A 27,866-nucleotide genomic window follows, 5' to 3' on the forward strand; every position below is an offset into this window, starting at 1 on the left:
CTCGCGTTCTTCTTCGGCTACACGACTCCAGCTGTCCCAATGGCTGCTACAACGGCGTCGGCGGAGGCGCTGGCATCATCACAGGCACCAACATCTTCCATTCGCCCTCACCTCCTTCGACGTCCGCTTCCTTCCCCCCGGCGTCTGCCTCCACTATTCTGACGCGGGGGGGTGCAGTCCGCGATGCCAGCGCCCCCACCGCAGCCGCTGCACCAACCATCCAAACATAGCCGAAGGCTGGCCGCTTCTGTTACTCCGTCACCGCCGCTACCCGCCGCCGCCCATGGATCACACACGCCGCCCTTCACATGGCGGCCTCAGAACAGCTGTTCGTCGGAGCGTCGGGACGTCGGTGCCACGCTGTTATCGGCACCTTAGAGAGCCCGAAAAGCTCTCAATCGACCGGCTAGAAGCACGCCTGCCGGGCAGGGGGTCCCAGATGGTCAAACGACCCCCCCGGAGACCCTCACAAGCCAGGATACCCCATCTCTATCACAGCGAACCTAGAGCCGGGTCGCCATCTTGGAGCATGCGCAGTAGGTTTCTAAATACTGTAGCTTCACTACATGACCATTGCAAATAAAAACTTTTAATAACCTCTCCAACATTTCAAAAAATAATTCTGAGATATATGTGTGCAAATCAAAAAGGAGTCAAGTGCCAGCAACATAACAATTTTCCACTGCAGTTGTTGCGTTGAAGCTGAAGCAAATCCACCCAGTTTCCATAATTCTTACCAATTTCTTACCAAGATTAGTATCCTAACCTTCCTTTAAAACCATGGGGTCAAACTCCTATTTCTAATTGCAATAATAGCTTATATATTTTTGAGATTGTTCCTTTTGGTTGTTCTGAGTAGTTAAGTATTAAATTCTGAATGCTGGTGTTAAGGCTGAATTACTGAAGCTCTAATATTCATATTGCTCAAAAGAGTTTTGAGTTGTTACCAGAAAAACAAACTAATCATCATCGTAATTTATCATCTACTTGTTGCTCTTTCTGACCTTTGTTGATAAGTTCCTATTGCTATTAAAATATTTTAGTCTGTAACGTTTGCATCTCTCAAAAGTTTCATTTTAACCAGAGCGCAGTGATTGCCCTGAACTATACAGGTAGTCCACAATTAAGACCACAATTGAATCCAAAATTTATGTTTCTAAATGAGAAATTTGTTAAGTGAGTTTTGCCCCATTTTAAGACTTTTCTTGCCACATTTGTTAACTAAGTCACTGCAGTTGTTAAATTAGGGACATGGTTGTTAAATGAATCTGGTTTCCCCATTGACTTTGTCAGAAGGTCACAAAAGGCGATTGCATGATCCCGGGACGTTGCAACAGTCATAAATGTGAGTTGGTTATCAAGCATCTGAATATAAATCACATGACCGTGGGGATGCTGCAAGGTCGTAAGTGTAATAAAGGGTTGTAAGCAGTGGTGAAATCTAAAATTTGTTACTACCAATTCTGTGGGGGTGGCTTGGTGGGGGGGGTAATGTGACTGGGTGTGCGTGGCCAATTTTTTTTTTTAAACCATTTTTTCTACAACCTCTTCAGCGAAGAGGTTGTTAAAAAATGTTTTCAAAAAGCTCTGACGATCCCAGGTGAGTTGCCTGATCAGCAGAGGCTTTTTTTCTTTTAAATGCCTCTGATGATCATGCAGCTCAGCTTGGATTGTCAGAGGCATTTAAAAGAAAAAAAGCCTCTGATGATCGCACGGCTCAGCTGGGCAGGGGGTGGGCAGGGATTTTTATTACCGGTTCTCCGAACCACCCGCCTCCATCGCTACCGGATCGGGTGATCCGGTCCAAACCAGGAGCATTTCACCCCTGGTTGTTAAGTCACTTTTTTCCGTGCCACTGTAACTTTGAACGGTCACTAAATGAACTGTCATAAGTCGAGGACTACCTGTACCCCAAACTCTCTTTGAACCAGCATCCCTACCAAAAAAAAAAAAAAAAAAGTTAAGTCATGAGAGGAAGGATGCTGCGTATTCAGCATTTCGCTTCATACCTCCAAGGGTTTTGTGAGCCCTATAATTAATATTTTGCAGTTGAATCGCCTTGTGAAGCAAAATCTTCACTCCCTTTCTTCCCTTTGCTTTAGTTTATCATAGCATCTGAGGCAAGCCAGCTCGTTTTAATATAATCGCTACATTCACGTTTAAAGGCACCCGCCACGGGGTCGTTAGAACCGTTCACGCTCGGCGCGTCTTTCCAGCCTGAAGAACTACATTTCCCAGACTCCTTCAGAGGGCGGTGCGTTTTTATGAGGTCACTATACCCCCGCCCCTTTTTATGTATATGTGTGGCGGAGCTATCGCTGACCCAGAGGGCTAGTTCTAGACTCGAGGTTGGTTGATCGGGGAATTGTCCTCCTTCCGCCTCGTTCCCAGCCACAAAGGAGGCGAGCTACTTTGTTCCCCCTGCTCCCCCCTCCCCACACACACACACACCATCCCCTTCCAGGGTTTGCAGGCGCGCGACGTCCGCTTTGGCGCGAGCCGCTGGCAGGATTACTTGAAAGCTCCGCTGCAGAATTGCTCTCCCGCCCTGCCTGCCTGCCTTGCCTGCCTGCCTGGCATTTGGGTGAGGGTTGTTTTTCCTGGAGGTGATTGATTTATTACAGCCTTTTTTTCCCCCTGCCGTTCTGCGAGGAGCAGCGGCGGGGGTCTCGTCTACCTGGTGTTAGCAGAGGGAGGAAGAGGAGAGCTCGGTACAGAGGAACGCCACCAGTTCATACCGGGTCACTATCCCGGCTCTCAGTCCGTACAAGGTAAGAATGTATCGGTTTGACTGGGGAGGGGGTGGGGGGTGGGAATAGCTGGGAGGGGGGAGGAAGAGACGGGGTGGGGGGGAAGCGAGAGGAAATTTGAAAGCAGGAAGAATTGCCTCCCCCCCGCCGCCGTTTTTTCCTTCCTTGTCCAACACAACCCCCTCCCTCCCTCCACGTTTGTTTTTAGCCTCCTGTTGTGTTTCTGTGTAGGCTTTGCGTTTGCATGTTCTTTGTCCTCTTTCTGAAAAAAGGAAATTGCTCAGGCGTCTTGAGGTGAATATTTCCACATCCTGTCTTCATCTTCCTTTAGCAAAAAAACCCCACAAAAACCTGGTGTATGTATGTGGTCTGGGAAGCCTTTGTCGGGGAGCTTTTCGGCTGGGAAATCTGACTTGTTTGTGTGTGTGTATGTGTCTGTGCCTTAGCAGCGTGTGAAAGGTCATGAAAGATACGTGCTTCTTTGAAACTCTGAATACGTTTCCTAATTTGCCCGAGGTAAGCGAGCAGGCCGAAACGCTAACTGATGCTAAAAGGGGTAAAACAAAGGAATCCGACTCCTTTGTGCTGATGTGTAACAACAGCGTGATTCCTTCGGTATTCTGGTTATCTTTTCCACCCTCCTTTTTTCAACCATTCCAAGAAATAACATTTTTCAGATAAGGTGATCTTTGTCCTTTGTTTTATGATTTTTATTTTCACTGCCCTTTATATTCTGTAGAATATTCCTAATCCGATGTGTTGGTAAGAAATCTCTATTTTTCTAATTTAGCTGATTTCCTCAAAAGCCTTTAGCTTCAAATGGCTAAATTACTGCAGGGAATATTAGCCATTATTCGTTTTTTCTGCCTTTTTTTTCATGGAAGATGAGGTTGAGGGTCTTTTTTTTTTTTTTTTAGTTTCAGTATGAAATCATTTCAGCCTCCAAAGGGAACTCACTTTTCCTTAAGAAAGAATACCCTTGAGGTAGCCGCTAAATTGTGTCTTAATTTTGTATTGTTTGGGTTTTTTAAATCTGCAGTTATGTAAAGCATAGAGTATTTCCACGAGTAGATGCATGTAATCATGTACTTTCCAATGAAGTGTATTGTTTACAGACAGGCTGTTTTGTCTTGGCTGCTGGTTAGCTGGTTACTTTTTGCAATCTTTGTGACACTGTAGTAATGTTCTCGGTTTCCTCCCAACAATTTTCTGAGTTATGCAGTAATAGGTTTAGCTTAATATTTATGTTGAATTTCTACAGGAAGGAAGAAGGAGCAAGAAATCTGTTTCTCTGACTTTAGTTTGCATCTCATAAACATAAACAATGTATTCTGTGCTGCTGCTTTAAGTCTTGCTTTGTATCTGGTATATGTTACATTTGGGCTGACTTGCTCTCTCCAAAGATCTTGTTGTAATTTATGGATACTTGAGATGTCATAATCTCATTTCATATTAATATTTCTCTGCTCACTTGAAAGCTAATGCTAAAAATATTTCTCTGAAATTTGCTTTATTTTAAAAGTAGTGGTTAAAGTAATGCAGCATGGCTTTTAAGTAGCTCCTAATATTTTAAATTAAGGAATATGAAGAAAATATTGACATTTTAAGGCTGCTTTGTTACATCAGTTATTTTAGCAATAACTTAGGTTAAGTTATTACATAGCAGAAGTAACTTACATATTTTCTTTGGGGTGTTAAATTAACGACTTTTGAAATCAGTCTGTTAGTAAATTCGATTCTGCGATTAACTTGGCATTTCAAGGTATCTGAATACTTATCATCGTCTTAAGTGAAGACCATAAGAAAATGTATATTAAACAAGTTAGAAATTTCTGTATGTACTGTGCATTGCTTTTCAATTGAGACTGAAAAAGGAATATGGTATATGGTATATGGTATATGGTATATCTTTAGTCACAGTATTTACACAGGTTTTATTAAGGGCAAGGACAGAAAATACACTGATACTGCTTAGCAGCAGGACCTCCCCTTTTCTTTTAATACACCTTATCACTGAAAGCCTACTATGGATAACATAATTCTACATCTTTTCCCTTTCATGTTTTGCCTCAAGTTTAGAAGAGTTCTGATTGTGTTCATTGGTCCTAAGTACTGTAACTAGATATATGACTGGAGCCTGCCCAGGGAACCATGTTTGAATTAGAGCATTTATTGTGAAACACTAGCATTTTAAGTTCAGTGAGGTTGAAACTGGTTGCAATATTGGTAGGCTATTTAAGAGAGAGTAGATCATATGATGCAGGATTCTCTTGTAATCCATGTACTGGATGCTAGTTATATAAATAAGAAAATGTGTTCCATTTGATTGATCAAAGCTGGGTATAACATAGGGATTATATTTCCAGGAATTTATTTCAGCAACAAATCTTTACTTCGGCAAAAAGAAAAATGAGCATTGGTTTTGTTTTGACTCCTGTGTTAGCTATATTGAGTTACATTTCATGAATGGGGCAGCCATATAAATTGTATAAATAAATGTCATCAAAACAGTTGATAAAATTGACCACAAAGTTTGAAAGTGTTGTGTAAACATGGGACTTCTTGATTGTATGCCAAATCTTGCAGAAGATCCCACACACTAGATTAACAATATGCATAAGAAGATATTTATGTTATTCAAGTTGCTGTGCTAAAACAAATATCACTTCCTGTTGTTTTCCCACAATCTACATATAAAGCAAAATGTGCAAGAATTATAGTATTGATTCTGTTGTAGCTTTGTAATGCATATAAAACTCTATTTTTGCAGTAAATCTGCAAAAGGACTCTTCTATATGGTTTGTGGACTACCTTGTCAAAAATATAGATCAGGTTTGTCTAAAGATGTTTCCTAAACAAAAGTATGCATATTTATCATAATATTATAATGCAAATAAATACAGCCCTATGTAATTCATAACATCTGCTTATGTTGATCATATGTTTTTAGTTCATTACTTAAAAATTCTACTGTATAATAGCAATAACATACCGCTTCACTGTGCTTTACAGGCATCTCTAAGCAGGTTACAGAGTTAGCATATTGCCCCCAACAATTTGGGTCCTCATTTTACTGACCTCAGAAGGATGGAAGGCTGAGTCAATCTTGAGCCCCATCGGAACTGAACTCCCGGCAGTGGGCATACTTAGCTTGCAATACTTCATTCTAACCACTGCGCCACCATGACTATTATAAGTGTTAATAGTTACCAGTACATTTTATTAAAGATTAAGTCTATAGCTCTGTATCCACTTAAGATGCCAAAATTTTAGTGAAGTCAGTTTGACTTCGTAAATCATCCATTTAATGCTGGATTACAAGACCCACAAAAAATGCTATAACATAGTCTAAATGGCCTTCAATATTGATTTTTTATGCAGCTTTTGGATGATTCATTCAATATCAAAAGAAAAGAAAAAAAGGAGCAACATTCAGAGGCTTTGATAAAGGAAATATTTGGCGAATTTACCATTGCTTTATTTAAACCTTGTTCTTTGATAAACTATTTATCATAGTTATTCATATTGCTTGAGGAATTAAAAGGTGAATTATATTATAGAACCAGTGATGCCCCAGTCAGACAGTAGTACCTGGCTTGCTTCAAAATCAAGAGTTAAATAAGATCAGGCCTGGTTAGGGTTGAATGGGAGATCACCAGAAAGTTCAAAGGCTTTGGATTAGAATGAGAAGTTGAAAACACATCCAGAAAAAGATATGTGCAATCCATTCCTTATTTTTACTGTGAAACCTACACATTGTTCATCTTGACTGGAGGGAATTCTCAATTTTCTTTAATCAGTCTTATAGGTTCACTATATAACATCAGCTTATGTCTCACCAGCAATATCTAGATTCCTGATATGTTTAATTGGTAGTCTTTATTCTACAATATTTAGCTTGCCTAGCTAATTAATTAAAAATTAATAGTATATACTGTTGCCCTTGAATTCTCTGATTTCTGCCCCTTATGTTTCACTACTGCATGTTAAAAACAAAAGCCAATCATTTTATCCTGGAAATGCATATATTCCCACATTAGATCATTTATGTTTCCCAACACTAAAAATAGCACTAGTTGCCTGGTATTTGAAGCCATAATATTTACATACATTCCTTTATTTTGGTCAATGACTAGCATAGTAATTACTCTGTTTTGAGGAACATTAGGAATTCACCTTGTTGATTTCTAACATGCTTATTCCACAGTTTCTAAATGCACAAATAGCTCCCAAACCAGAAATGCTAACAAAGTATTGATGTGTCAAGTAACATTAAATGCTGACAAGTAATATCTATAAGGGAAGAAAGCTCACACACTTTCTTTTGATTCACTGTTTTATATTTAATTAGATAAGTTGACTTCTACATTCAGTCTCAATACCCATGTCACAATATATATTCTGAACTGGTGCACTGAATTTGTGAGTTACTTACAGAATAAACTTCACCTATCTTTTCTGACAGCTTGATAGATGCAAGCTAAGACTTTCCGTGTTCCATTGCCTTCTATACCTTTTCCTGGCCAGGATGATGGAACCCTAGAAATCAAAATTTTAAGACATATGGGGAGAAACAGATTGGGAAGACTGCATTAGACAGGGTTCAGATATTTCAAACATTTTAAAGTAATAGCTATTGTTTGATCATTTCTATGAATTTTCTTCTTGTTTTTAGAGGATGGGAGTGGAAAAGAACACTAAATGAAAGTGTTTGTTAAGGAAATAGTAAAGTTGTGTGCTATTTTTCTAAATATGGAAATGAAACATTTGCTACTATTTTAATAAATGCATACATTAAATACACAAACACAGTTCAGAGCGATGGGTTAGATCTCAGTGATCAACATCTGGACCTCAAGATATAATTCAGTAGCATAAATATATGCTGATAAGGAACTTATAATGGTAATTGATATATAAAAAAAGACCTTGCTGTTTTTATGGATATGCAACTCATTTTGTGAATATTCTTAATGTTGATTTTATAAGATATGGTTTTTAGGATTATAGTATAAACATCAATATAAAATGTATTCAGACCAAGGCCCTTAGTCCTATACAAAGATATTTTTGAACAGGTGAATCTTTAAAATGAAATTAGCATCCATACAACTTAAGTGATCATAATTTTCTATGTTTTTTATCATTTTTTTAGAGTTTTGGAAAACGTTCATGAAATATTTTTGGAATTGAGGAGTTGGAAAACATGCAAGTTTTCTATACAGTCTAAGAGATGCATGAGGCATCTCAGTTAATTTATCCAGTCAGCGAGTTTTGATTGTATGATAAGATACAAATATTCAGTTGATTTGCATATGTCAGGATGCATCTCCTTTCCTCTTTGAAGTTTTTCTTTACTGCTGACAGGTGAAGCAGGCTAGCAAGCTGGAGAGTCTGCCTTCTACACCTCCCACATTCAAACAGAATTAAAATTTGATAGTTTAGTTGGGATTATGCAAATATTCTGAAGTGATTCCACTATTTCTTATATGATCTGCAGTATTGAGAGATTATTTACATGTGTGAATGAGCTATTATTGGTCTAACAGCAGGTATAACAGTTTCAAATTATCAACTATTGTCATGAATGCAGTGTTTACAGTACAGCTGACTAAATCTTCAGTTATGAAACTAATGGAAAGAGCTGCAATTATTTCAAACTTATCAATATAAATGAAATATGAGTATTCAAATATGTTCAGTGGTAGGGGAAAGTATGTTAAAATAACACATAGCTGTACTAAACATTTGGCACGTAATTAAAAAAGCATCCCATATGTGGGCTTACTAAAAAAAGAATCAATTTCCTTTCAAAACAAGCCATAGCTTTTGTACTTCAGTACTGTATCACTTGGGGCATGTTGTTAATTCTAAAAATGTATCTTTGATTTCCCATCATGTGCTGTAACATCGGTTCCTCCCTGCTTTTAAACTGATATGTGAAAATGAGTGTTTTCTCTAACAGATGTTGGAATGTAGGATGAAATTTTAGTAATTAAAGTGCCTGCTTCAGAGTTCTGTTGTATTTTATGGATCGAGGTAAATGTTGTTAAACCTTGCCTAGTAACCTCAGAAGGATGTATACTAGTTGGCATTAAATGTGAACTGGCCTTGGCTTTCAATTCCACTTCGCTCTGCAATCCCAAATTGTGGCATTTTATTTTCCTATTGTCTTAAAGTTGAGAACACATTCAACAAAGCATCCAAATGGACACCTCTGGTCACATGAAAACAAAAGAAATTAATTGTGATAAGTCTATATCAGAAATGAGGATAACTACTTGGGAAAGAATGTACCACTCAGCCATGTTACTTGTGTGCGTTTGAAAGCTTACAACTGATATTTATAAACAAATGAACTGCATGAAAAACACAAGTAGCAATTCAGTGTAAGATTCAATTTGATAAATCAGTTTAGAAGAACTGCTTCCTGTTAAAAATATTATTGTTCTTGAATCCCATCGGTTGGCCTCTATTCTGACTTAGGGGTAATGGGCATTCTAATGCTGTGCATCTCAATGACATTAGGCTACAGAAATTTACTATAGTGTCACATGGACAAGAGAGGGTATGGTGATGTTAGAGATTGTTTATGTGATTTAGGATAACAGTGAATTTGTAAATTTTAATAGCTTTTTGTAACCTCTGTAGCTATTCAGAATCACATTTATTAGCAGTTTATGTACAGCATTTCATAAAGTTTGCCAGATAGCTCTAATGTTGTAATGCATTTGGAGAATATCTTGTATTTGTGATCTTTTTTAGAAAAATACTTCATATGTAAACAATAAGTAGGCCTGCTTTGTTCTTCAAAAAATAGTTGGTATATTATTGGTTCTTGGCAGACAGTATCTGCAAGCATTTTGCACTCAGTAGTGCTGGGGCCAGATTTGTATTATACATGCTGAAAACATCCAAATCAGAACTTGTTCAGTTTTACATTCTGCATTTAGTGTTATTGAATGGCCTGCATTTCCACTGTGGGGTTCTAGGTTCCTCTGCCCCTTTACGCAATATAGGGAGAAACAAAGCCTACCTCTTTAGACAAAATCTAAAACAACCTTAATGGTATAGAAAAAGGGGGTGAAGAACCTATCTCAGGGTATGTGAATTCTACTCTTGGATTGAGAAAGATGCTGTTCTAAGGATTAAAAGTCTCCTTTAGAATGGTAGAATATATAGGTAGATGGCTCTTGTAAAACATCTGGTTCAATCACCCACTTGAAGGGAGGAATCCACTAAACCAATCTTGACATGTCCTGTACTTATTTGAAAACTTCCAATGAGAGGGAGTTTAGGCAGGTTCCCCCCCCCCATTATTTTAACAGTCACCATACATCAAGTGTGGTGTCCAAAATTGGGCGTAATAATGAAGTATAAGAGATTTATTACTCCTGTGTTCTGAACCCAATAGTTTTGTTAACTTGCTTTTTTCATTGTTGCATCATAGTGCTTGTTCATGGTGGTGATATGTTAGAATTCCTAAATCCTTCTCACATATACTGCTTGTCAAGTCAGATCCTTTCAATCTGTGGTTTTGGTTTTTTTTCTATTCAGATACAGGACCATTTATTTGTCACAGTTGAGCACTCTACAGTATTGCATTTTATCCAGTGAACAACCTTGTCAAGATCATTTTAAGTTGTGCTTTTATTCCTTAAAATATTATTATATGTAAGTCTGATGACCTTATCTCCTATTCCATTCTCTAGGTCATTTATAAAGATGTTAAATAGCACTGAGATGAGTATGGATCCTTGGGGGACCTCATGAATTACTGTACTGTCCTCCAAGACAATGCTAAACCATTTATGAATGACGTTTTGGTGTTACACTACTGTATTATTTAACTTATTATCATGAAAAACCTTATCACTTTAATGGGATCAAGAAACATCACATCTATATTAATCCTTTTGTCTATCAAACTAGTCACTCTACTCCCCCGCCCCCCCCCCCCCGCCCAAAAGAGAAAGTTTGTTCTTGACTTTTTGAAGTAGGATAATAAATTTGGAAGGCAATAATGTGAAATGTAGTCAAACTCCAGAACAAGAAACATATAATTTGTTTCCAGAACTCTTCTGCAGTGCATACAAAAATGAATAGTCAATAACATGGCAGAGAAATGTCACAGACTGGCTCAATGTATATAAACTGACACCATGAAAAATAAACAATTTATAAATATTGATTTTGCCTTTGGACAAACTAAAAGAAAAGCATTTGTTTAGTTTTAATAGCGACAAGATATTTTTGCTGGGAAATTATTGGAAAATGCAAACTACAGTCAAAATGGATGTTAAGTTGAAAGTTGTTCAAAACACCATAATGTATTTTTTGGAAGCTGTGTTCCAGATCAATATTTCAAAAATTCCTTTTAAGTGTTTTAATATCTAAAATATGGTGAGTAAAGATATATGTAGTAAATTTTAAATGAACCATAATTAAAAATATATGGATCTTTTTCTAACAGGTATTACATTCAGAAGACTCTTGATGCGGCTATAAAAACCTGAGTTGAAGATATAAAGAGTTTTATTCTAGAGAAATAATGTTAATTATAAGGAGATCTGTATAAAGAAGTTGAAGACAGAATTGCTGAATATAAAACACCAAATGTATGATCTTCTAAGTATATCAGAATAAGGAAGCTTATTGAACAGGCAAGATAGCTGCTTATCTAAGAGAATGGGGTAGGGGAGATAATTGAAAGCAAGACTATAAATTAGTTCTGTATTGGTGAATATAAGCCTAGGTGTATTCCAGTTTACATTTTGAATTTTGTTTTGTTCCACCTCCACTTTTCACCTACCTAAGCAAGTCACAAAGAATTTTTCATGCCCTATGTGCTGTTAACGGGAACCTGCTGATCCAAGAAGAAACCATATCCAAATTACAGAGAAGGAATAGCCAGATCCAAAACAATCGGGAACAGACCAAGAAAAGACTATATATATAGATCTATCTAGCCTTCAGAGGTACATATGTTCTCCGATGGGCTGACGTGAGAATCCAAAGTATGGGTGTTGACTCTGCCTTCTTCCTTTTAGAGACTGAATCCTTTTAACTTTTTGCCATGCCTCTCCTGGCTGACTCCCAGTTTGATTCAGTCTTATATCCGAGAGAGACGTGTTTAGTAGAGCTATTCAGAGCAAAGGATTATAGTTACTTTGTTTTTACTTTGGATTCTCAGATCAGAGAGGAATTTATCAAAGTTAAGTAAGCAGTTTAACTCAGCCTTCCAGATGTCAGAGACTCAGCTGCTTTAAGGGCAGCTGAGACGAAGGGAAAGGCGGAACATTGGAAGCGGTGCTTCAGGGGTGCCTGTCTAGAAGGAAGGTCTGTTTCTGTTAGCTATTTACTGAAGTCAGCTGTAGAGCGCTGGGGAAGTACAGGGCAATCAGCTGAGAGCTGGGAATGGTTTGAATCAATGCACCATGGAATCACGGCTGCAAGGCCGGAAGCCGAAAAACAGCTGATCAGCACAGGAAGACTTTAAGGAACGCCGCAGCTGTGCGGCTTAGATTTAAATGACTTTTTCGGTGCGTGAGAGAGGTCCTCGAAGGACACTGCTAATCAGGAGGGGTAGGACACTGTCAGGAAGAACCAGCTGGCTGCCCGACAGCCGCTACAACTAATTAGCAGGCTACCCGGTCTGACCAGCACTGCTACAAAGAAAAAGCGGATCTTCCAGGGCACATCCGCTGAAAGGAGAGTGCTGGCTAACCGGCTTGTCCGCCAGCCCCAAATCAAGTGGCGGGAGTTCTAAGTCACTAAGCCCAGGCGCCATTTCCAGCTCCTTCCCAGAAGAGCCAATGTTTGGCACGCTTTCCTCAGCAGACATCCTGGCGCCTCCCTGGCAGGGGTCAGGAAAATCCCCAGCACATAAAAGGATAGAGAATACTGCTACATCAGAAAGCTATGAAGTGGCTCCCATGAGTGGGGGGAAAAGGGGGGTTCTCGTTGATTCTGGGTCCAGTGGTCAGGAATGGGTTAAACTCCCTCCGATATGATTGATTGCGTCTGCTAGCTGAGAAGCTCCTCCTCTTTGCTATGCTTCCCAGCTTTCTGACTCAATCCGATTGACAAAGACATGTTTGAGCTGAGCTCCTGGCAAAAGTATTTCTTTTGCACTTTGTTCCTACCACTGCTCCCAGAAATTTCAGGTAGAGCATTCCAGCGAGAAGGGGTTTGCACCCGAGCCCGCTGAAGGCCATCATTGGCTGAGTGGGGGCTGCAGGTTCTCGGCCGGTTGAGCCTAGCCCTCACAACAGCGCGAAAGGCTAACGCCTGAAACCGCTAGCAACCTTAGGTTGCTGGAGCCGCCCACCTTGAATGCGAAGGTGCTTGGGAGTCGGCGATTAGGACGCCTAGCCGACTCTGCTGCCGCCGTCATCTCCTTCCAGAGGTTTTTTTCACCGCAGCGATTCAAATCGCCTTCCATGTGGAATGGGGGGCTCGAATTGCAGCCGCGGCTTGTCGGGCAGCTGCCTAGCGGCAACGGAACAACAGAGCAGTTTTCGGGGCAGAGATCTCGGCTCTGTGGGTGGACCAGACTGTCTGGTCATCTCCCTTAAAGACAGAAGTCTTCAGGCGACAGGTACTGGACGAGGGGAAGCTCCTTATTCACCAGTCGCCATTGTTTTTCCCCCGGTGGCCATTTTGAATTGGCCATTTTGATTCTGCCTCGTGGCTTTTAGAGGCCTACACAAATTCAGGCAGTTGGTCTGCCTGGTTATGCCAAATCGCCATTAGCTTGGAAGGCTTCAGTAATTGGGGCAGTTAGTAACCTAAGCCTAATTATTACATCTCCTGACTGGAAGGCTTGGAAATAGTTTATTCATTTTGTCCTTATTCCTAGAGACAAGATGGCTTCTCAGAGGCAGACCAAGGCTTCCAAGCAACGCCTTCAAGGTGAAGAGCCAACAGGATCTGCCCCAGTTCCGGCTAAGAAAAGCAGGAAAACCCACTATTCTTCTGGAACATCCAAGGCCTCCCAGTCGGCTGCAGCCTTGGCCAAAGAGGAGTTAAAGCTCCACAAGGCCATAGAAAAGGTCATTCAAAAGGCTGCCAAGGAGGCCTCCTTATGGTAGAAGTTCATACTTAGCCCTCAGTCAGCTGCTCCTCCTAGGGCTTCTCTTCAAACACAAGGAGGTTCCCCATTACTCCAGGCCCCTACTCCTGCATTATCCCCGAATGGGGATCTCTTCCCCATTGGCTGAGGGTCAGAAGGAGGTCAATGTTACACTATTTGGGGTTCAATCGGAGCCTCCTCCCAGCCCTGTCCATCCTCAACCCTTGGAACAACCGGCACAGTCTGATGCCCCCCTGGCCCCAGTCCCATTGGCTCCTGAGGCTCTCATCACTCCTGTCCTGGCTTCATATATCCAGGAGGCAATCCGGGAAGGGGTTAGACAGGAACTTCTCCAAAGAACCTCTTCATGGGTTTCTGACCAAGCCTGTTCTCAGGTAGAGGTCGAGGGCTCCATCATTTCTACTGACCAGGCTATCACACAGGATACTGGGATTCTAAGGTCTGGCCAAACTAGAGTGGCATCTGCCTGCTCATCTGGACAGGAATCTTTACCTGGAGCTGATCTCCTAGATCAGGAGATGTCGGAAGATGAGGATTTAGCCCCTGACCAATCAGCTTTTGTTGGTCTCTTTAAGCCTCAATTGTTTCGTTCTCTTCTCCACAAAGCCAAGGCCACCATGGGGTTAGGAACCACTAGACCACCGGATGCCGGCCCGGGAGAGGGGGTGTCCACAGCGGTTCGCCTTTTTGAGGAACCAGCTATCGAAACCGAGGAAATCCCAGGGCCTAAGCTATTTAGGGACGGGTTACAACGTCAATGGTCATCCCCGGCCTTGGGCCCCAGCCCTAATGCGGTGGACAGGTGCATCTACAATTTGGCTCCTGAATTAGCCTCTATCTTGCAAGTCCCTTCGGTCGACCAACCAGTGGCTGAATTGTCGGCTACCTCTAATTTGACAGGGCCCCCGGAGGACAACCTCCACCTAGAGGATAGGTGCCTAGAGAATTCCTTGGTTAGATCCCATCAGGCCATGGCCTGGTCGGTTAAATCGGCCTTGGCCACTTCCTTTTTTAATCGGGCTTCCATCCTTTGGTTACGTCAACTACAGGCCTGCCTCCCTATTTCTGATCTATGGGCCCAACAAGACATAAGTAAGGTCATTGTGGCATTAGAATATTCAGCGGACGCTACGTTAAATTCTTCACGCTTCGCTGCCAAAGCCATTGGTTCCTCTGTAGCTGCCCGTTGCCTGCTCTGGCTTCGCCAGTGGCAGGCTGATGCCAAATCTAAATGGCACCTAGCCACTTCCCCCTTTGAGGGGTCCAAGCTTTTTGGAACCTCCCTGGATCCTCTTCTGGTGGAGTCCAAGGATAAACGCCGCATCCTCCCCAATTTGTCCCATTGGTCGGACGCTAGGTCTCAGTCAACCTTTCAACCCTTTAGGAACCCTGACGGAGGATTTACGGGGACCCGTAGACAAAGGTCCTTTCCCCCTAGACAATTTTGACCCCACGACAGACAAGGTTTCTCTTCTTCATCCCGGGGTCAATCTAAACGTCCCTTTTGAGGGGGCAGGGGGCGGGGTTTCTGCAGATCACGATGATGGTCCGGCCTCACTTCCCATTGGGGGCCGCCTGGCGTCCTTCGCCAGCCAATGGGAGGCTACCTTGTCGCACGCTTGGGTCCGGGAGACGGTCAGATTTGGCCTCTCTCTAGAATTCCTCTTCACTCCTCCCGACCGGTTTCTTCGCTGTCCCCTGTCCCGGGACAGGTCCTCCAGGCTCCTGGTGGCATCGGCCATTCAACATCTTCTTGAAATTCAGGCCATCGAACCGGTGCCTCAGGAGCAGCACGAACAAGGCTTCTATTCACGCCTATTCGTTATTCGGAAATCATTGGGGGGATGGAGGGCAATTCTCGACCTCAGGTCCCTGAATCGCCAGATTGCATACCAGCGATTCAAGATGCAGTCCCTCCAGTCCATCTTGGAGGGCATCAGGGTCAGGGATTACCTCACGTCTATCGATCTGACGGAGGCGTATCTCCATGTCCCCATCCGCCCCTCCTACCGTCGTTTCCTCAGGTTCTGTTTCACGAACAGACATTACCAGTACCGGGCTCTCCCATTCGGCCTTTCCTCGGCCCCCCAAGTGTTTACTAAATTGATGGCCGCGCTGGCAGGCCACCTCCGGACACTGCCAATAAGGATGCAGTTCTACCTGGACGACCTCCTTATCCAGTCTTTCTCGGAGCGGCTAGCACATCAAGACCTGGCCTCCACTCTACAGGTTTTGAGGAGCCACAGGTACTCTGTCAATTTGGCCAAGAGTCACCTGCTGCTGACTACTCGCTTCCAGCACCTGGGGGCCATCATAGACATGATGGAGTGCAGGGTCTATCTTTCCCAGGATCGCCTGTCCAGCTTGCGGTCTCTGGTCAGGTCAGTGACGACACGGAGGGTCTCTTCCCTGGCGTCACTTTCCCAACTCCTGGGGAAGATGGTATCATGCATCGGGATAGTTCCCTGGGCCCGTCTACACTGCAGACATCTACAGTGGTTTCTCCTTCCCTTCCAAAAACGACATCGGGGGAATTCCCACAGGGTGGTTTGTCTCCCAAAGTTCTCCTGTCCCTCAAATGGTGGAGTTTGGAGGCCCTTCTTCGGGGGAGGGAGTTCAGGAAAACCCACTGTCTTATTCTGACCATGGACGCCAGCCTTCATGGCTGGGGTGCCCATCTCTCTTCATCTCGCACCCAGAGGCGTTGGACCCGGGTGGATTTGGAGCACAACATAAACTGGTTAGAGCTCCGGGCCATCCACCTGGCTCTCAGGGTCTTCGTTCACAAGGTGAAGGACAGACGTACTGATCAGGATGGACAACGTGGCCGCCAAGGCCCATGTAAACCGCCTAGGGGGGACCCGATCTCGGCACCTCATGGAGGAGGCCAAGAGGCTGGGAGCCTGGGCGGAGTCTCATCTGAAGTCCTTATGGGCCACTCACATTTCGTGGGTGACAAACACTCAGATGGATTGGCTCAGCCGGGCCACAGTGAATGGGCCCTGGACCCACGGCTGTACAGGGAGATCACGTCTCTCTTTGGGATTCCGGGGGTGGAACTTTTTACCACTCGGAACAACCGTCAGACACAGAGGTTCTTCTCCGGTTCCCGGATCCAGATGCGGAAGCTGTGGATGCTCTGCACAGCAACTGGCCTCCCGGTCTCCTGTACACCTTTCCGCCACTCCCCCTCATAAGCAAAGTCATTCGGAAGATGCTGATGGAGAGGGCGGAACTTCTTCTGATCGTGCCCCATTGGCCTCGTCGACCTTGGTTCGCGGATCTGAAGGCCCTTTCCGTCTGCCCCCCGTGGCATCTTCCTCCGGAACAACTCATTCTTCGACAAGGATCCGTCCAACATCCGGACGCTGGCTGGCTACAGCTAACCGCCTGGAGACTGAGTGACCGAAAACTTCCTCCCAGGGTCATCATTACCATCCAGGCAGCCTGTCGCCCTTCGACGACCCGTATTTACAACTCCACATGGAGGACGTTCTCTTCCTGGTGCCAAAGGAACTCCATTGTTGCTACCTCGGCCTCTATGGAACAGATACTGGTGTACCTTCAGGATCGTCTGGACACAGGTTTGGCTCCCAACTCTCTCCGCAGGCAAGTAGCTGCCCTTTCCTCCATCCTTTGCTGTGGGACAAAGGGGTCTCTCTCCCATCGTCCCCTCATTAGACAGTTCCTCAGGGGGCACCTCTAACCTCCGTCCGGCCCCTATCCATAGATATCCCACATGGGACCTGCCCAGGGTTCTGGATGCCCTCATCCGAGCTCCCTTCGAACCTCTCAGGGAGGCCGGCTTGAGGTTTCTCTCATACAAAGTAACCTTCCTCCTGGCCATCACCTTGGCCAGGCATGTTTCAGAACTGGCTGCCCTTTCCACGCGGGCGGACCTTTGCATTTTCCACCCCGACAGGGTGGTTCTTAGATTGGACCCCACCTTTCTCCCTAAAGTCAACTCCCCTTTCCATCGGGCTCAGGAACTTGTCCTTCCTGATTTCTGTCCCAACCCTTCCCACCCTTTGGAACGGGCCTGGCACACCCTAGATGTCAGGTGGGCCTTGCGTATTTACCTTAGGAGGACCTCGGCCTTCCGTCAGACGGAATCCCTTGTCGTATCGTTCCAACCTTCTTCATTGGGCGGGAAGGTTTCCTTGGCTACCCTGGGACGTTGGCTTAGGGCTAGCATTGCCAAAGCCTACGAGGTCCAGTCTCTCCCTGTCCCTTGTCACATCACAGCCCATTCCACACACAACGCGGCTACCTCGGTAGCTTGGGCCACTCAGGCGTCCTTAGAGGAAGTCTGTCGTGCCGCTGCTTGGGCTTCGCCCACTCCTTTCATCCGGTATTACCAGCTTGACTGGTTTGCCTCAGCGGATGCGGCCTTTGGACGCAGGGTCCTCCAACAGGTCTACAGTAGGTCAGCCTCTCCGGCTCAGGTGGGTCCCTCCCAATAGGTCTCTGCTTGGGCATGTCCCGTTCCTGACCACTGGACCCAGAATCAACGAGAATGGGCGTTGTCTTACCTGAATTGCTCTTCTGATTATTCGGGGTCCAGTGATCAGCCCCACCCTGTTTAGGCCCTTGCCGGCTCGGCGGCTCTTTCGGCCTACTTTTCTCTCTTTTTCAGCTCTATGTGTCGGTCTGCTGTATCGTCTTTCATCAGAAAGCTGAGAAGCATGGCAAAGAGGAGGAGCTTCTCAGCTAGCAGACTCAATCAATCATATCGGAGGGAGTTTAACCCGTTCCTGACCACTGGACCCCGAACAACCAGAAGGGGTGTTCACGTAAGACAACGCCCGTTTCAGTCAGAGATGGGTTTCAGCAAATTCTGACCAGTTCTGGAGAACTGGTAGCGGAAACTTTGAGTAGTTCGGAGAACTGATAGTAAAAATTCTGACTGGCCCCGCCACATCTATTCTCTTCCTCCTAAATCCCAGCTGATCGGGAGGGAATGGAGATTTTACAGTATCCTTCCCCTGCCACGCCCACCAAGCCATGCCACACCCATTAAGCCACACCCACAGAACCGGTAGTAAAAAAATTTGAAACCCACCACTGGTTTCAGTTCATCTCCAGATAGAACAAAGAAGCCCTGCAACATCAAAGAGGAAAATTTTTAAAGCTGAGGAAAGGGATGCCCAGAGGAGGGAAAGAGCCCTGGAAAAAGAGATTTCAAAGGCAAAAAGACAGGCATAACAAAGATTACTAACAGAGTTCTCTGGGGCAAAAGAGAGCATCTATTCCTTAGGGCACTTGGAGACAGCCAGGGATGAGAGCCATCTAAGCCTCCCAAATTGGTTACTAGAGGGCACTATAGAGCAATCCTCACAGGCAAATAACCTGTCGCCAGAGAATGAAGGGGAATCTGACCAAAACAGGATGCATAGGGTCACAGAGGCCACTTTCACCCCCACAGCGGCGGGTACCCACCCAGGGGAGAGTCTAAGCTCAGGAATTTCTGAGCAGATGAGCCTTCTGATATCCTTAACGCAAGGACTGGTCACATCCCTGCAACAGGGAAACCAGAAGGATTGTATGAGATCAGGCTCAGCTCTGGAGTATAGCCAGTACCTGGCACCCCAGAACAGAACAGAACAGAGTTTGGATTTCAGGAGAGAAGGACCAGAGAGAATGGAGTCTCTCAGAAGATGAGGGATTGGCTCCTGAGCCCCTAGCTTTCACAGGGCAGTTCCGACCTCCCCTCTTCAAGCCTCTCCTGTTTAAAGTCAAGGCCACAGCCAACATGGGGGAGGAACCTAGTACTTCAAAGGCACCCTTGGGCCTACCAGACCCAAATGCCCTCCTATTTTCACAACCAGTAGTGCAGAATGAGGAGGTTCCCACACCAGAATTGTTCCATGACATGATCTGAAAACAATGGACCCAACCAGGAACATATCCCAACCCAAATGGGAACGACAGGAGATTTTATAATATAGCCACAGACTTTGCAGAGGAACTGCAATTACCAGCAGTAGATGGGCTGGTAGCAGCTTTAACTTCATCTAACCTTGTGTCCCTGTATCGTTCCATTTTTAGTATATGTGCACCTGTGTCCCAAGACACAGCAGAGTCTCTGAAATCAGAGGATAGGAGGACAGAGTTAGCCCTTTGCAGGATTCATCAGGCAGCAGCCTGGGCGATCAGGACATCCACGACTGCCTCACTTTTCAGTAGGGCCTCATTAGTCTGGCTGTGTTAGATGCAAAGCAGGATTCCAGCTGACAACCAAGGCCTTCAGCAGGCCATCACCAATCTGATAATGGCGACAGAATTTTCGGTGGATGCAGCCAAATTCGCTTCCAGGGCTATGGCATCAGCGGTGATGGCCTGATGCATGCTGTGGCTCCGCAACTGGCAGGCGGATGCCAAATCCAAATGGAGACTAGCCTCTGCACCCTTCACGGGTGGCAAACTATTTGGGGAGGCCATGGAGCCCATCTTGGTAGGAAAATCCTGCCATGCTTACACAGATAAGCAGATCGACGACCCTCGCTTTATGTATGTAGTTCCTCCTTTTGACAGCAGAGACTGCCCAGACTACTTCCAAAGGAGATTTCCACAGGGAACTGATCGACAAACAGATAGAGCAGGATTCCGAGAAAGAACCAAGCAGCAGTTCCAGGCCAAGAAACCATTTTGTGGCTCTGGAAGCTGTCCCTTCCGGCGCTACAAATGACCCCAGGTCAGACCCTGCCATTGGCAGCCACCTAGTGTTATTTGCGAACCAATGGGAGGCAACTACATCAGACACCTGGGTTCTAAACACAGTGAGACTAGGCCTCAAGATAGAATTTCTCTCCACACCCCCGAGATTCTTCATAAATTGCTCTGTACCGAGAGACAATACAAAGAGGGGCCTCATAGAGACCGCAGATATTCAAGCTATCTAGCTGGTCCTGGCGGGCAAACAGGAGCAAGGTTTCTACTTGATACTATTTGTAGTTCCCAAGGCCTCGGGGGGGGGGGGGTGGAGAGCAATTCTAGGCCTAAAAGGATTGAACAAGTACCTCATTTACAAGAGGTTCAAAATGCAATCTCTCCAGTCCATCTTGGAGAGCGTCCGGGAGGGTGACCTCTTAACATCCATAGACCTGATGGAGGTGTACCTCCACGTTCCCATACTACCATCACACCAACGGTTCCTCTGATTCTACTATGCGGGTCAATATTACCAATTACAATTACTATTCAGTCTGTCTTCAGCTCCCAGGGTGTTCACCAAAGCCCAGGCAGCACTCTCGGCCCACATCAAGGCACTACCGATCTGAGTCCAGTGTTACCTGGACGACATTTTAATCCGGTCCTCCTCCCACAATCGAGTGATAGAAGACTTACAGGTCACAATCTGGACTCTCCAGAATCATGGATTTTATGTCAACTACAGAAAGAGCCATCTGACTCCTACCACCTGTTTGCCTTACCTGGGGGCGATCATAGACATCTCACTATGTGAGGTCTTCCTGTCACAGGAGCGGCAGGACAGCATAAGGGCATTGGTAAATCAGGTTCGGGTGGACTGCAAGGTCCCACTAGCCCTTCTATCAAAACTCCTAGGCAAGATGGTATCATGCATTGCGATAGTTCCCTGGGCATGCCTACATGCAAGAACTTTGCAGTGAGTTCTCTTACCTTACCAGAGGTCAGGAGAAAGCAATTCAAACACCAAGGTTCTGGTCCCACACAAAGTGCTACAGTTCTTCCATTGGTGGACGTCCTGGGCCATGGACAGGGATTATGCCTTCAAGGAGGCCAACCACCTAACCATCACAACAGATGCCAGCCTCTTCAGCTGGGGTGCCCATTTTCAGGCACAGATGGCACAGGGACAATGGTCACAGGAGGACCTAGCAAACAATATTGACTGTCTGGAACTCAGGGCAGGTCGCCTGACCCTGAGAGGGTTTCAGGACAAGATAACTGGCCATCACATCCTCATTCTGATGGACAATGTAGCCACCAAGGCCCACATCAACCATCAAGGGGGCACACATTCCAGAGCGCTCATGCGAGAGGCAGAGTTGTTGGGCCTCTGGGCGGAGAAGCATCTTCTCTCCATCAGAGCGGAGCACATCTGGGAACAACGAATGTCCAGGCAGACTGCACGCAGAGTGGCGCCTGCATCCGGAACATAAGGAAATAACAGAACGTTCAGGACTCCGGTCCTGGACCTGTTCGCCACACCATCAAGCAGCCAGCTGCTGATATTTTACTCCAGGTTCGTAACACCGAGGGTGGAAGGGGCCAATGCACTCCACACTCCGTGGCCAAGAGGACTCCGATACGCCTTTCCTCCTCTTCCCATGATCCCGAGGGTAATCAGGAAGGTACTGGAGGAGAAGGCAGAAGTATTATTCCTAGCCCCCCACTGGCCCAGGAGGCTGTGGTTCGCAGATCTGGTCAGTCTATCGGTAAGCAGTCCCTGGAGGATCCCGCAAGAAAAGCTATTCCTCAGCCAGGGGGCTCTAGTGCATCCGGAGCCACAATGGTTAAAACTGACCATCTGGCATTTGAGCGGAGAGCCCTGACACAGGGCAAGTTGTCTATCAGAGTAATCACAACAATCCAAGCCTCCAGGAGACCGTCAACTAACAGGATCTACAATTCGACTTGGAAAACGTTTTGTAACTGGTGCTCCAAGGGCAGCATCGATCCCATCTCAGTAACAGTGGCTTAAATCCTGGAATTCCTTCAGGATGGGCTGGACAGAGGACTATCCCCAAGCACCATACGCAGGCAGGTCGCAGCACTAGCATCAGTGTTGACCTAGAATTCCTTGTGCATCATCCTATGGTGCGCAGCTTCATTAAGGGAGCAACCAATTTAAAGCCTCCGGTGGTGCACAGGTATCCCACATGGGACCTTTCTATGATCCTGTAGGCAATCTCCTCAAATCCCTTTGAACTGTTACGAGAAGCTAGCCTGTGATACCTCACATGCAAGGTAGCCTTCCTCGTGGCTAGTACTTTGGCCAGACAAATTTCAGAGCTGGCAGCCCTCTCAGTAAGGGAGGACCTGTGTACATTTCATCCAGACAGGGTAGTACTGCTTCTAGACCCTTCATTTTTACCCAAGATTAATTCAAGGTTCCACAGGGTGCAGGAAATCATATTGCCAGACTTCTGTCCGAGTCCAAACCATGAACTAGAAAGAAAGTGGCACATCTTGGATGTCAGGAGGACACTTCACATTTACATAAAAAGAACAGCTCCCCTGAGAAAAACAGAGTCACTGTTTATGTCATTCCAACCTTCTGTGCTAGGTAGCAAGGTTACTGCATCAACAATGGGACGGTGGATACAGACATGCATTGCCAAGGCCTACGAGATTCAAGCTCTTCCATTACCGCCCTTTCTACCAGAAGCACAGCTGCTTGGGCAACACAGGCCTTCTGTAGAGGAAGTCTGTAGGGCAGCGACCTGGTCCTCACTGTCCCCATTCATCAGACACTATAAGCTGGATGCATTCGCCTCAGCTGAGGTGGCCTTTGGCAGAAGGGTCCTTCAGAAAGTACATACAAACCTGGGGACTTGGGACCAGAGTGCAGCCCACCCTTAGAACAAGTCGGCTTTGGTATGACCCATACTTTGGATTCTCACGTCAGCCCATCGGAAAAAGGGTGTTGGTCTTACCTGACACGTTCCTTCTCGATGGGCTGACTGAGAATCCAACCCCACCCTGGCGACCACCTGGTCCAGAGTCCAGGAGCAGACAACAAGATTAATGATATGTCAAGTCATCTGCTACGTCTTCCTCAACCGGGGGGTCAGCCAGGAGTTAAAAGGATTCAGTCTCTAAAAGGAAGAAAATGGAGTCAACACCCATACTTTGGATTCTCAGTCAGCCCATTGAGCGTGTCAGGTAAGATCAGCGCCCTTTCTCTCCTACCATTGAAAGCAGGATCCCTGAGAGGAGAAAAGTTCTCTAGGGATGATCAGGATTGGACTTTTTTATCATTGCTGACTGTGGAGGCAAAAAATATCTCCCTATCCAGTCACTAACCACTTACAGCCAACAACCTTGTATAAGCAAGATTGTTGTAAAGAAAGACTCTAGGTTGTTGGTTTTTTTGAGCAGTAGTGCTTTTAAGTGACTGTTTTCCTGATGCAGAAAACCAGGAATACTCTGGGGGAAATGCGGGAAACCTAGTGTGCGTTTTTCCATTCAAAGCTCCTGTGAAAATCTTGTCTGTGATTACTGATTTTACTGTGATCTGCAGTACTGTAATTGAGCAAGTGGTAGCAGATAGCTAACGTTCACTGGTCCTGGAAGCTAAGAGGAGTCAGCTGGGTTAGAATTTGGATTGGGAAACTGGTTGGGAACCTAGTAATGTTGCTATAGTAGGAAGTAATTTTTTTAAAAAATCCAGAAGGCAGCAATGGCAAACCATTTTAGTAACTTTGCCAAGAAAACTCTGTAGGTACAGAGTTGGGATTGATATTTTATCTCTTTTTAAACATCAGCCTTAATTTACTAATGGTTTGTATTTATAATTAGCAGTATTTTAACTGTCTTGATTTGATATAGAACAAGCTTGCAGAGGAAATTATTGAAGTCTGAGTGAAATGAGCCAAGTCTAAATATTGTGGAAGCTTTTGGTAGAAGTTCAAAACTAAGATATTTGTAAATATAATGAACGGTTGTCCCAAATATCTCCTATCATGCTTTTTCCAGATTTTCTGTGTAGGGACAATTATTATTCCATTAATAGATAAGGATTCGAAACTGCTGTGTCAGTGCCATCTTGAGATCATAGGAATGTCCCAATAGTTGAATTTCAGGAACCAAATCTCAATTGCCAGCCATAAGCCGAAGCATATAGTGGGAAAGTATCACTGACTAATTTCTGAAAGGTTTTGGCATGGTTTTTCTGTTTTGTTAATAGACTATTACCTTGACTTTAAGAGAGGCTTTTGTCTGTGTTTGCTTTAAGCCTTTAGAATTTTCTCTTCATTTTTTTCCCTTAAAAATTTATTGGAGGTAAAAAAAAAAAATCTTGCTGCTAAATACTTTCAAATACGGCTTGGCTGAAAATGAGTTTTCCCTTCTGTTTTACTTCTCATTTTCAATGGCAAAATAGTTACCCTGAATCAGAGCAGTATGTCAATGTTTAACAGACAGTAATATCTATTGCAGAATTTTATTGAAGATGAAACTGTAAATTTTGGAAATATTTTTTAGTTTGACATTTCTTTTTGGAGAGGCAAATACTGAAGGAATGCATTTATAAAACTGGATGAAATATGTTTATCTCTGTGTTTTTAATGTTTACATCTCATTTACTTCAGTGGTGGAATTCAAATTTGTTCTGTGGGTGTGGCTTGATGGGCATGACTTGTTGGTGTGGCGGGGAAGCTCTAGCTAGTTAGTATTTGGGTGGGAAATCACCAGAACATTCAATACTTTAAACTATACTGGGAAACTGGAAATTATTGGGAGTAAACAATGACAACCTTCTTCCTTATTGTTGCCAAGGAAACAACATAGACATGCCCATGTAGTCATCAGGAGGTGAGCTGGACTCAAGGGACACTTTACCTACCACTGTGCATGTAACTCACCTTGAAAATTCTAGAGCCTAATCTTATACCGCTTAGGCTACAATTATGAAAATGTTGGCTTTAGAAGTATTTTCCTACTCGCCGTTCAGACACTCCTCAGTCTGGGTTACGATCACTCCTATTTGCACAGCTGAGTGTCAATCAAATCCCTCTGGAGCTGCATCCTCCTCACTTCCTGCTTCCTCCTCAGACTTTTTCACTCAGCCATTGCAATAGCATCGAGTGTCTGTTCTCTTGATTACATTTCGTTCTTAATTTAGTTATTTCTTTCTGAATTGGCTAAATATTATTTATTTATTGTCTAAAAGTGCTGCGCTTCATTTGCCTTCGTTTGGAGAAGGTTAAAGCGCGTAGCGGCGGTTCGGGGCTCCGGCCGCCGCTTGCGGCTTGGCTTGGCTGGCGCTTTATTTCTAACGGTTTTCCCGCCATTGCCGCCATTGCCGCCTTTTTGCTGCCAGTCACTTTGCGAGGCTCCGGTTTGCCTTTGTGGCCATTTGATCGAGCGGCTTGAGTCCCTGCCGGCTGGCATACTCATCAGCTGCCTTTGAAAATTGTGACTGCTCTTTGGCTGCAGCTTCAGTCCGGCCGCAGGCGCTGTGTTTCGCCTGGCTTAGGACTTCTGGAATTTCCCCTCGCGGGCCGCCATTTTGAGCCCTGATCATCGGCAACGTTTTTGGATCTCCGTGGCCATAGCGACCTGGGCTTTGGTTTCCAGGGTCGCTAGGTGGCTGGCAGGTGGGGACGCTGTCCTGATCGTACCTGCAATTCACAACGGCCTGCAGAGGGGTGCCTGAAAGTTCAGGGAAGTACACATTGCTTAAATTAATTTACATTCTTATTTAAAAAAAAAAGGGGGGGGGGCTGTTGCCTTGTTATCTTGATAGACTGGTTGTGCTTGTAGTTTTTTCTTGCATTTATTACAATTAAAAGATAATAATATATATATATATATATATATAATAATAATAATAATTATAAAAGAGCATATAGATATATATATTACAATTTATATTACCAATATACAATCATATATATAGAATTGATAAGTTCTATTTACAATTAATTCATTAATTAATTAATAATTCATTGGGGTGATTGATCATGGATGACAGGGAGGAAGGTGCTCTTTCTTCTGATATGGACAGGAGTCCCTCCCCCTCCCCAGTACCTTCCCCTAAACAGCTCAGGGGGAAGAAATGTAAGGCTTCCAGGCAGGCAAAGTCCTCCAAATCTGCCACAGTAGATAAAGATGCCCAAAGGAGGCATAAAGCACTAGAAAAGCAGTTTGATAAGGCTAGGCAACGGGCCCAGGACCCTGGTCAAGGGCCAATTCCTGAAGGCTTGAGCCATGAGGTGACCTGTGAGCCCTCGGCCTCTCATAATGTAGAATTGTTGGCCAGTGGTCTGAGGGAGGATGACCCATCGACCTCTCAGGAGGCTCCAAGGCCTGCGACTAATCAGTCAAGGACCAGTGTAAGGTCCCGCTCCTCTAGTTTTGCAAGCCATTTTTCTCAAGCTTCTAGGCCAGGTCCTGAAGCTACCTTTACACCCACTGCAGCCGGCCTCCGCCCTGAAGCGGGCCCAGGGTTCCCTCAGCCTGTGGATTTTCAGTCCTTTTTTACCCAGGCCATGTCCCATATGTATCAAATGGGGTTGCAGCAAGCCTCTGGTGCCTTCTCTGCTCCTACGTGCCCCACTACTTCTGCCTTTTCCATGCATCCCCCTGGTGCACAACTTCAGCAGCAATCTGTTGCCTGTAGCCTTGTGCCTGAATCAGCCCGGGAGGATGATTTCCTAGAAGATTTTGAGATGTCAGAGGATGAAGAAGAGATTCAGGACAAGCCGGCTTTTCCGGGTCTATTTAAGCCTTCCTTGTTTCGCTCTCTCCTACGCAAGGCAAAAGCTGCCACTAATATGGATTCCACACCTCTTCAGGGCTCCTCTTCTTCTACTCCATCTGGCCCCAACAGTAACTTGTTCAATCTACCTCAACCTGATGAGGACTTTGTTCCCTGTCCGGATCTTTTCTGCCAGGTTGTTCAAAAGCCTTGGGACCGCCCCGCCTCGTTGTCGGGTCCGAATTCATTTGATCGAAAGCTCTATGCCTCGGCCCCTGCGCTGGATGCCCTCCTGCAGTTACCTTCAATTGATGATCCGGTAGCGAGTCTTACATCGTCTTCCATCCTGGTAGGTGAGGCGGGGGATGGCCTCAAGTTTGAGGACAAACGAGCCGAAATGGGGTTTCGCAAAACACACCAAGCGGTGGCTTGGGCCATTCGTGCTGCAACCTCCTCATCATTCTTTAATCGGGCATCGCTGGTGTGGTTGCGTCAATTGAAGGACAGGCTTCCCCCGGAGGACGCACGATTACAGCAGGACCTGGCCAAACTGGTCGCAGCTGCTGAATATTCGGCTGACGCGTCTTTAGACGCAGCTAAGTTCGCTTCCAGG

General features: G+C 44.9%; 1 protein-coding gene across 1 annotated transcript in view; it reads left to right on the forward strand.

Annotated features, from left to right (window-relative positions):
- The first annotated feature begins 2,695 nt into the window (after window positions 1-2,695).
- PELI1 (pellino E3 ubiquitin protein ligase 1) overlaps window positions 2,696-27,866 on the forward strand; it is an 80,793-nt gene continuing 55,622 nt past the window's right edge. Inside the window, exon 1 of the mRNA XM_070956542.1 lies at window positions 2,696-2,771. The gene's annotated coding sequence lies outside the window, so the exon portion shown is untranslated. The remainder of the gene's footprint in view (window positions 2,772-27,866) is intronic.

Source organism: Pituophis catenifer, unplaced genomic scaffold (assembly GCF_029215685.1).
Source record: "Pituophis catenifer annectens isolate HBS135680 unplaced genomic scaffold, rPitCat1.0.hap2 SCAF_1, whole genome shotgun sequence".
Lineage (NCBI taxonomy): Eukaryota > Metazoa > Chordata > Lepidosauria > Squamata > Colubridae > Pituophis > Pituophis catenifer.